Below are 10,158 nucleotides of genomic sequence, written 5' to 3'. Positions count from 1 at the left end.
GTATAGTTCAGCCCAGAAGAAGCTCTGCCTTGATTACTACTGTCCGGAACCAACGATCTCAATTGCTACGGATATTAGTGGGGTGCTACAGGAACAGTTTGTTGGAGAAAATAGGAAATTAGTTGACTTGAGACCAGGCAAGGGGCAGTGGAGAATTCTGTTCTTGGCTTGGAGGCTAGCTATTCACGCTACACGGTAACAGATCAGCTCGTTGGTCTCTTGGGACTTACAGGTTGGGACAACCATTAAACGACTTAACAGCAAGATATGCAGGCTCTGATTTAACATCCACCAGCCTTCCCAGGTGCTGTAAGACAAGCTTCAATTTCATACTGTCTGTTCAGGAAAAGCAAAAAGAGGAGTGGGACGCAGCTTGCGGTACGGTGATTACCCAGCATGCCCAAGGCCCTGGGACGCCGCTCTGCGGTCCAGTGATTACCCGGCATGCCCATGACCCTGGCTTTCATCTCTTGCACCACAATGATTAAACAAATTTTAAAAAGTCAAGCAAGTGTAGGGCCACCCTACCCAATACTTGGGAGAGATGCTGAGGCAGGAGGATGAAGAATTCAAGACCAGGGCCGGTCAGATGGCTCAGCGGACTGTATACATGTCTCATAGCAAGCAGGTGTTCTCCCATACAAGATAATATAAATGGATGTAATAAAAATAAATTTTAGGGAAGAGTTTTAAGCTAGCCTGGGCTATATCCCCAGTGCCATATTTTTAATTTTGTAAAGGAGAGTTATTTTTTCCCTATAGCCAGAGACTACCAAGGGTGTCAAATACCTACATGTTTGCTACATGGCAGAAGCCACATCCTGCTTGTAAGTCGGTACACTGCACCTGGCAAGGGGACAGATTTATTTTCCTTAGGGGAATGAATGGAGAGAGCCATAGGGCCAAATGATTGACCACTGGTCCCTGTAAATGGGCCTGATGTCTTCTGGCAGCTGCACGCAGGCAAGCAATGGGTGGGGAAGTCATTTTCCAAGAAACGAAAGAAAAAACCCTTCCACCCCCATCCGGAACATGATTTCCTCATCCTACCCTTGAGCTGCAAGAGGCCTTAACTCTACTCCCCTGCTAGGAAGCCCACACCCCAGGGCCTGACCCACGGTAAGGTTAAAGGTTAAACGACAGGATTTCAAGGCGTTGGTACAGACAACTGGCAGGACTCCAAATAAAAACTGCAGAAACAGGGCTGGAGAGATGGTTCTGACCCCAGTAGCCAGGACAGTACTCACTGTTCAGCACAGAACTCACTCTGTAGGCCAGGCTGGCCTCGAACTCAGAGATCCACCTTCCTTTGTCTCCGGAGTGCTGGAATTAAAGGTGTGCTTCACCATATTTGGCTATTGCCCTGTATACATAACAACAACAACAACAACAACAAAAACCTACCAAAGAAATTTGAGGTAATCCACTAGAGTTTCCTGATAGGCCAAGATCTGAGAAGCCACATCTGGCAATGGAAGCTGTGACATCCCATCCTCAGGGACATGACTCTTCCAAAGCCCCAGTGCCAGGCTGCAGATTGCTGTGGCAATTACAGCCCTAGGAGAAAAGCCTGAACAAGGACCGGGCAGAGCTGGGGAGAGTCACAGAGTGGCTACCTTCTCAGTGGGAGGGACCTGGAGATGCCATGCTTGCTGGCAAGAGAGTTGTGGAGTTGACTGACAATGTAAGCACAGGCGACAGCTTGCGGCTAACATCAGAGAACAGCTTTCCACCCCGCTTCCACATCTTAATCTATAAACCAAGTTTGGTATGCAGTTAAAGTGACTGGTTGTTCATAAGGTGTGGGGTCCTGGGGAGCCGTCTTCGAGGACGGGCAGCAGACACAGGGGAGGGAGGTACAGGTGGAGAGGGCAGGCCTGCAATGGCGCCTTGGACACCGTCATTAGCTATTACTCCATCACCTCATGTCTGACCCGGAGACATGGCTAATTTTGTGGTAGGGCACAACTAGATTAACAAGGGCAACAGGAATGGGGATGTCTTAAAAAAGGAAAGGAGGGGCTAGAGAGGTGGCTCGGTGGTTAAGAGCACTATCCGTTCTTCCAGAGGACATAGGTTCAATCACCAGCAGCCGCATGGTGGCTCACAATTGTCTGTGACTCCAGAAGGAGGAGATCCAGCACCTTCTTCCAGCCCCCACAAGCACCAAGGCACACACATGGTACTCAAGCAAAACACCCTTACACATAAAATACCGATTACAAAATGATACAAAACTATTTATTAAGTCAGGCAGTGGTAGCACACGCCTTTATTCCCGGCACTTGCGAGGTGGAGCCAGGCGGATCTCTGTGAGTTCGAGGCCAGCCTGGTCTACAGAGTGAGTTCCAGGACAGCCAATGCTACCCAGAGAAACCCTGTCTCAACTACCCCCCACCACAAAACCAAACCAAACTACTTATTAGAGACATCTATCTATCTATCTATCTATCTATCTATCTATTTTGGTTTTTCTTGAGACAGGGTTTCTTTGTGTAGCCCTGGCTATCCTGGAACTCTCTCCTGTAGGTGGAGGCTGCTCGTTCAGTCCCAGCTGCCCAGACTTGAAATAATCACTCAGAAACTGTATTATCTAAATCACTGGCCAATAGTTTAAGCATATTTCTGGCTAATGCTTACATCTTAAATTAACCCATTTCTATTAATCTGTGTATCGCCATGTGGCTGTGGCTTACTGGCTTACTGTGGCAAGGTTCTGGTGTGTCTGTCTCCTGCGGGTGGCTACATTGTGTTTCCTGGCTCTGCTTTCTTTCTCCCAGCATGCAGCTTAGTTTTCCCCACCTAGCTCTATTCTGCTAAGCCACTGGCTGAAACAGATTTATTCATTAACCAATAAAAGCAACACACAGACAGAAGGACTTCCCATTCACCCTCTGTAGACCAGGCTGGTCTCAAACTCAGAGATCCGCCTGTCTCTGCCTCCCAAGTGCTGGGATTAAAGGCGTGCGCCACCGCCTAGCTGGGTCATTCTTTTTTTAATGTGTATTGGTGTTTTGCCATAGGTGTTGGGCTCCCTGGAACTGGGGTTACAGACAATTGTGAGCTGCCAAGTTGAGCAGGTGTGCATGTGCTGTGTGTGTCCGTGCCTACTTATGTGCTGTTGTGTTTGTGTGTATGTACATTTTTGTGTCATGTGTGTGTGCCCTGTGTGTGTACATGCCTACTTGTGTGTTGTTGTGTTTGTGTGTGTGTGTGTGCCTGTTGGTATGTTTCTTGTTTCTGTGTATGTGTCTGTTTATGTGATGTGTATGTGTGCTTCTGTGTGTGTTGTGTATGGTGTATGTGTCTCTATGAGTGTATTGTGTTTGTTCATGTGTTGTGTGTATTTGTCTGTCAGTGTGTTATGTGTCTCTGTGGGTTGTCTTTGTGTGTATATGTGTTGTATTGTGTATATGTGTACATTGAATATATATGTTTACATGTCTGTGTGTGTGTCTGAGTGTTGTATATGTGTGTGTTGGGCAGGGCCAGAACAGAATGAACTCACAAGGACACATTAGCTTCTAGCCTGTTAGCCTGGCCCCGTTTCAGGCAACTCTTCCCCATGTAACCAAGAGGCTAGGCTTCCAGCAGACAAACTTGACTCACGGCCAGAACTGACTGGGCCAGAATGGAGTCAGGCCTGACTCCAGTGAGGGCAATCCATCAAGTCCTTCCCAGAAAAGTGGACTTGGGACCAGGGTGAGGGACCCAGGGTAAGTCAGCTGGGCAGGTGTGGCAAGTGGGGGCAGGTGTTGAAGGCTCTTTGGTCTCAGTGGGGAAGGGTTTGGCCTCTTGGTGTCACGAGAGCAGCCTGTACCTGTACTCGTGTGACAGGCACATTTGACCTTTGTCCAGTCTCCTGGGAAATTCTGTAGCGGCATCTTTCTGTGGGTAGCGGAGGGCTGCTGGACAATCTCAGGATGGGGCTGGCTGCCAAAGGGAACTAACTAGCCTTGTGATGATAGAGACTTTCAGCCCTGCCCCCACCCCTACTGAGAAGGGAAGACGGTCTAGATTTCAGAGCCACTCCCACACAAATACTCAAGAGGACAGCGAGGTATTTGGTGGTGTTTGCTTTGAGACAGGGTCTCATGTATCATAGACTGACCCAAACTCATGACAGAGCTAAGGAGGACCTTGAACTTCTGATCCTCCTGCCTCTGCCTCTGGAGCGCTAGCATTTCAGGCTTCCTGTGTGCTAGGCAAACACTCTCTCACAAGAGGGCAGTGTTCTCAGTAGGTCATTGGAATTCAAAACAAGACAAGAGAGTGGTCTTTGGGTAAACCCTCCCCTGACCTCACCTCTAGCCCTTCATTACAAGTCAGAAAGAGCAATGGAACATTTCCCAGAGTTCTCAGAGCTGCTCCAGCAAGCCAGCAGAACCTGAAGAGAGGACATGGACACTTGGCTTTTTACCCCCACTCTTCCAGAAACACTGGGGTCTGTGGTGGGCATCCAAAGGAGGGACACCTACTTTAAGGTTCCCGTCCCTGCTCCAGCTTCAGGCTGATTTCTGATCGTAGCCTGGGGTGTAGACTGAGGCTGCGGGATGAGAAGAAGGTTGATGTGAGATGGAGTCACACAGCCAGCCTCCCAGAGTCCCCCCTCCCACTCACTCTGCCCTGCCTGTCCCTGATGCTGATGGGGACTTGATGGTCCAGGTCTTCCCAGGCTTGTTGTGTGCTCTGGCCTTTGAATTGCTGCTCCCTTTGTCTGGAGCACCCCTCTCTGCAAATGGGTACTCAGGGGAATCAGGCCCCCAATAGATGTTACTCAGTCGACCCCTTGCCCAGAGGGCCCCCACTTTGCCCCTGCCTGTGACTTGTTTTGCAGTAAATCAGTCTGGGTGCTGGCTCAGTTGCTCTCTAGAGACAGGGGTCTCCATGGACCAGGATGGGCTCCTTAGTCACCTGGTCTCTGCCTGGCACCCAGACAACACTGGAAGAGAATGTGCAGAGATGCCACTGAATGAATGAATGAATGAATGAATGCTGTAATTTTGAATGGACTGGTTAGGGGTCGTAGTCAATGACTATGAAGAAGGGGCCACCTCTAGCTGTTGCTCTTCAAGCTAGATTTTACCATCAGTGATTATGGAGCCCAGTGCTCACCCCTGACAGCAAGGAGGCTGGAGTTGTCTTTGTGTGTAAGTGTGTGTGTGTGTGTTACACACATTTAATGTTCATTTCTGGTGTCATCCCCTATTTCTCATCACCTTAGTTTTGGAGACAGGGACACTCCTTGAATGTGGAATTCACCAATTTGGCGACACTGGCCAACATTGAGCCTCGAGGCTCTGTCCCGGCCTCCCCAGCACTGGAGTCTCTGATGCCCACTGTACCCAGCTTTGTTTGTTTGAAACAGGGTTTCAAAGGTAGCATAGCCTTGGAGCCTGTCCTGACACTTGATCTGTAGACCAGGCTGGCCTCTGCCTCCTAAGTGCTGGGATTAAAGGCGTGTGCCACCACTGCTCGGCTTGTACCCAGCTTTTTACGTGAATGCAGGGTACAGAAATCAGATCCTCATGGTTTTTTTTTTTTTTTTTTTTAGATCCTCATGTTTTTGTCGCAAGTATTTTACCAGCTGAGCCAGCTCCCTTGCCTTGTACCAGCTTCTCACAGTGGTCTCTCGGCCCTTTGTGTCTCCAGGGAAGAGCCTGGTGCAGTGCTCAGCTCCTGAATCAGGAGCTTCAGTGAGAGGCCACGGAGGGGCACCCAGACGCCTCCTGACAGCTTCTGCTCTACCCCAAAGCCCACCCCTCTGGCCAGCCTGGGTTCCTGGGACCCCTAGGCTTCCTCCCCAGTGGCCTTCACCTCTACCCCAGTCCCTTGGTGAAAGCACTAGGGGCAAAATTCGTTGGGGGAGAAAAACAGGAAGTGGAGGCCAGAGCAGGGGCGCAGAAGTTCCCAGGTAACTGTGGCAGTACACCCCCACCCCACCCCCACATGCCACAGCCCTATACGGAGTGCAGAAGTTCCTGGGTGACTGTGGCAGCACACACATACACACACGTATGTGCACACATAACACACACACCCCAGCCCTATAGGAAAGGGATTTGGGGGTAGCCCTAGTCTGACTATGGGCATGCAGTGGGATTAGGCAAGCCCCTGTGGTGAAGGGCTTTATTTGGGGACCACATACCACACCTGTGCCTCAGTCTTGCATCTGACTTCGACCTCAGCGCCACACAGCTGTCCTGTTTCCAGAACAGACCAGAGAAGTTCATGCCCAGCCAGGGTTGCCCAGCTTTTCCCACGGCGGGGTCAGGGCTCCTCGCTCTCTTCTCAGACTTTGATTTCTATTTGTGGGGTGTTTTTGTTCTAGGCCTGTGAGTGCGCAGTGGGTGGGGGCAGGGCAGGGCAGGGCAGGGCAGGGTTGCTGTTTCTGGATCCATCTCAGTACTTGGAGAACAGGCAGCTGAGCAGTTGGGCCTGAGATTCTCGTTCCTGAGCTGTGTCTACCAGGAGGTTCAGGGGGCCCAGACTCTGCTGGAGCCATGGAAGGGACGTCATCCAGAGGAAGAAACAGAGGAAGGGACAGCCTTCCAGACATAAGCTCGGCTCGGTAGAAGTCTGTAGGTTCTCGGCAGACTGAGAGACTCCCGTGACTTGTGACTTCAGGATCCTCCGTCCTGTGCCAGAGCTCAGGTAGCCCTAGTCTGTCGGCTTTACGCTCTGATGACATAATCAGGCTGAGACCTCAGGCGGGAAAGGGACTCGGGTGGCCTGGAGATGGTGAGGGTACAGTTCCCTACTCAGGCTTGCTTCCGGTCATGAAATCTGTTCACCCTGTTTGTTCCATTACAAGCCAAGAAGCCAGGCTTCTTTCTGGGGACCTTCCTCACAGGCCTTCCCCTGCCTGGGAGCCCTGAGGCTTCACGGCATTGGGATCACGCTGCTCCCGAGGCCCCCAAGCTGTGCCTAGCAGCACCCACCTTGCCCTTCGCCACTTGCTTCGGCATCCTGACCATCACTTTGGTCTCGCCAGCAGCCTCCAGACATTTAAGAGAGCGCTCAAGACAAGCACATCTAAATGCCAGCTGCCTGGGCCCTCCTGGCCTGGCCACTCTTATTGTCCCTCTTCCCATGGAGCCCTGCTGCCCAGGCAGTTCCCAAGGTCAAGAGCCTCGTGTCCCCGTGACCCCCATGCATTCATACCCACCAGCCAGTCTCAAGCCTGTCAAGCAGGTGGGATCTATTTCCTTTCCAGGCTTCTGTTCCCTCTTGAGGTGGCCTGGACCTGGCAGTAGGCAGGACTGGCAGCCATGTCCCTCTTCTCTACCCTCTTTGGATGAAGTCTTCCTCTGCAATGTTCTGCATTCAGGACGAGGAGGAAGGTAGACATTATAAGGGAGGCCCCGCATTTCCACGTGAGAAAAGACTTGGTCCCTGGTCCCCAGGTAGAAGGGAACTATAAAGAATTAATATAAACTGGATGGTGGTGGCACCTGCTTTTAATCCCAGCACTTGGGAGGCAGAGGCAGGTTTATCTCTGAGTTCAAGGCCAGCCTGGTCTACAGAGCAAATTCCAGGACCGCCAGGGCTACACAGAGAGACCCTTTCCTGAAAACAAAAACAAACAAAAGCTATGCACAAAGTGCTTAGAATAGCCCAGCTCCTGATGAGAACCCAAAACTTGCTCCTTCTTATTTTCTATTGCTGTCATCATTTTTTTTTCTTTTTGTTGTTGTTGTTCACATAGCCTAGGCTAGCCTCAAACTGTGTATCCAAGAATGACCTTGAGTTTCCAGTCCTTCTGCCTCTTGGTTCATCACTGTCCATTCTACTTCCTTTGTTGTCTTGTTTTTCAAGACGGGGTTTCTTTGCACAACAGCCCTGGCTGTCCTGAAACTTGCTCTGTAGACCAGACTGCTTTCAAACTCAGGAAGACTGGCTTGCCTCTGCCTCCTAAATGCTGGGATTAAAGGTGTGCACCACCACAACCCAGCATCATTCTAATTCTTACACGTCACACCCCATCTCGAAGGTGGGAAGATGGAAGCAGAGACCCAGCTGCATGCTGAGATGACAAGGCACTAAGTGGCCCAGAGTGTTGGAACCAAAGCCGGTTGGAAGCTTGTGCTCCGACTTGGCCCCTGCTCGTGCAGGTCTTTTTAGTTTGTCATCAGCTTTGGATGTCCACAAACTGCATCCTATTCGCAAGTCTGCGAAGCTTCCACCTAGTCAGGATTGGCCGAGGCTGGAGACTGCCCCCAAGACAGAGGCTGAAGTGGGTTTTCCCAAGTGTGAGAGCCTGCCCCTGCTGAGCACAGCCCTTCTCTCAGGGTCTGGGTTCCAGGGAAGTACCAGGACTCCCCTAGTGGCCATGTGTTGTACTTCAGGTGGCACAGTTCAGCTCTGGAGGTACATGCGGTGTGCAGTGTTTTGTTTTGGTTTTCTGAAACAGGGTTTCTCTAGGTAGCCAAGGCTGTCCTGGAACTCATTCTGTAGACCAGGCTGGCCTCAAACCCAGAGATCTGCCTGCCTCTGCCTCCTGAGTGCTGAGTGGGGTTAAAGGTGTGTTCCACTACACCCAGCTCAAAGGGTGCTTTCTGCAGCAAGTAAATACAGAATTCTTTCCCTCCGTACATCAGCCATTGGGGCGGGCCATACCATAAGCCCGCGCTGCTGACTGCAGCAGGTGCTGGCGTGCAAGGCTTGTTCTGAAACCGGTTCCTCTTTCCACAAACTTCCTATTTTTTACTTCCCACACTGCAAGTGACACACTATCCAGACTGTTCCCTTCGTGGGTGCTAGGCACAATGGCCCTGGTAACATTCCCCCCTCCCTTCACCCCTGAGGCCCTTACTGCCAATGGCCAGCTTCTAGCGCCCCAGCTGGACAATGTAGCTCCTTTCCCCCTGCCTCCCCATTTGACCCATCCAACCTAATCATCTAGCCTGCTCACCCTCCTACTGCCCTCTCTGCTGTAGTGACAGAAACACAAACTGGCTTCCCTTTTCCCTGTGCGCTGGCACGTACGTGGTGTGAGACCATTAAGGGTCAGGGGTCACAGGTTTGCTCCCATGCCTAGCCTGTTACTAAGGCTGCCAGGCATTTTACCTTGAGATGCACATAGCATTCTGTTTGGAGGGTACAGTGGTGACCAGTGTCCCTGACCTCAGGGAATATAGGTTCTCCCTCACCTCTTCTGCCTAGCTCTGACCTCCCTCACCCCCTTATGTGCATGCAGAGAAGCTGCAACGTGGCCTCTTTCCCCCCAGCTCCTTTTCTTTCCTTTCCACAGAAGACAGGGTATCTCTGTGTAGCCCTGGCTGTCCTGGAACTCATTTTGTAGACCAGATCTGACTGCCTCTGCCTCCCGAGTGCTGGGATTAACTGTGTGCACCACCATTTGGCTAGTTCCATTCTTTAGCCTGGGCTAGTCTACTCAAGACAAACCTCCTGCCTCACATCCAGGGTGAGCCACTAGACAGCCGCAGTGCCTTTCTGAGGGAACTGTGAAGAGAAGGGGAAGAACTGGAGGAAGAACAGAGCTGCTCAACTTTAATTTCTGAGTCTCTTTCAGGCCAGCATGGCACTATGCAGCTGACCTTTGACTCTGGACTCTCTGGCTTCCACCTTACAGGTGTGAGAATTATTGGTGTTTGCCACCAGACTCAACCTTAATTAAAAAAATTTCTTTTAAATAAATTTTGTGTGTGGAGTTCCAGGCACCAAGCTCAGGCTGTCATGCTAGGCGTCAGGTACCTCACTCACTGAGCTGCCTCGCTGGCCTTTAACTGACTTTGCATTGAGTGCGCATGAGCTACCACACAGAAGCGGAGGTCTGGGGCTGTCCCGACCTCCTTCCACTCTGTGGGTTCCTGGAAATGTAAACACATCTTCAGAAGGCAGAGGGTAGCAATTGGGACAGGAATTTTCACACAGGCGGGAACAGCCTTTGTGAACTGGGGCCACAGGATCCCGCACAGGGCAGGATGCTACAGAAAAGGCTATTTAACCATGGCAGGCTTTGCCTGATGTAAACCACTACAGGCCCAGCTCAGAAACAATCGTCAAATGACAACAGTAAAGGTTTGATCTCACTGATGGTTGTGAAATGGGCCTGGTGGGAGAGACAGGAAAGGCATAGGCTTTTTGAGGGGTGTCAGGGCAGAGAGTGGACACTGGGTACCCCTCCTACCTACT

The sequence above is a fragment of the Microtus oregoni genome, unplaced genomic scaffold, assembly GCF_018167655.1.
Source record: "Microtus oregoni isolate MIOR12 unplaced genomic scaffold, Mior012 000081F_ref0000091, whole genome shotgun sequence".
NCBI classification, from domain to species: Eukaryota; Metazoa; Chordata; class Mammalia; order Rodentia; family Cricetidae; genus Microtus; species Microtus oregoni.
The sequence above is the reverse complement of the archived record's forward strand: the minus strand, read 5'-3'. Positions refer to the sequence as shown.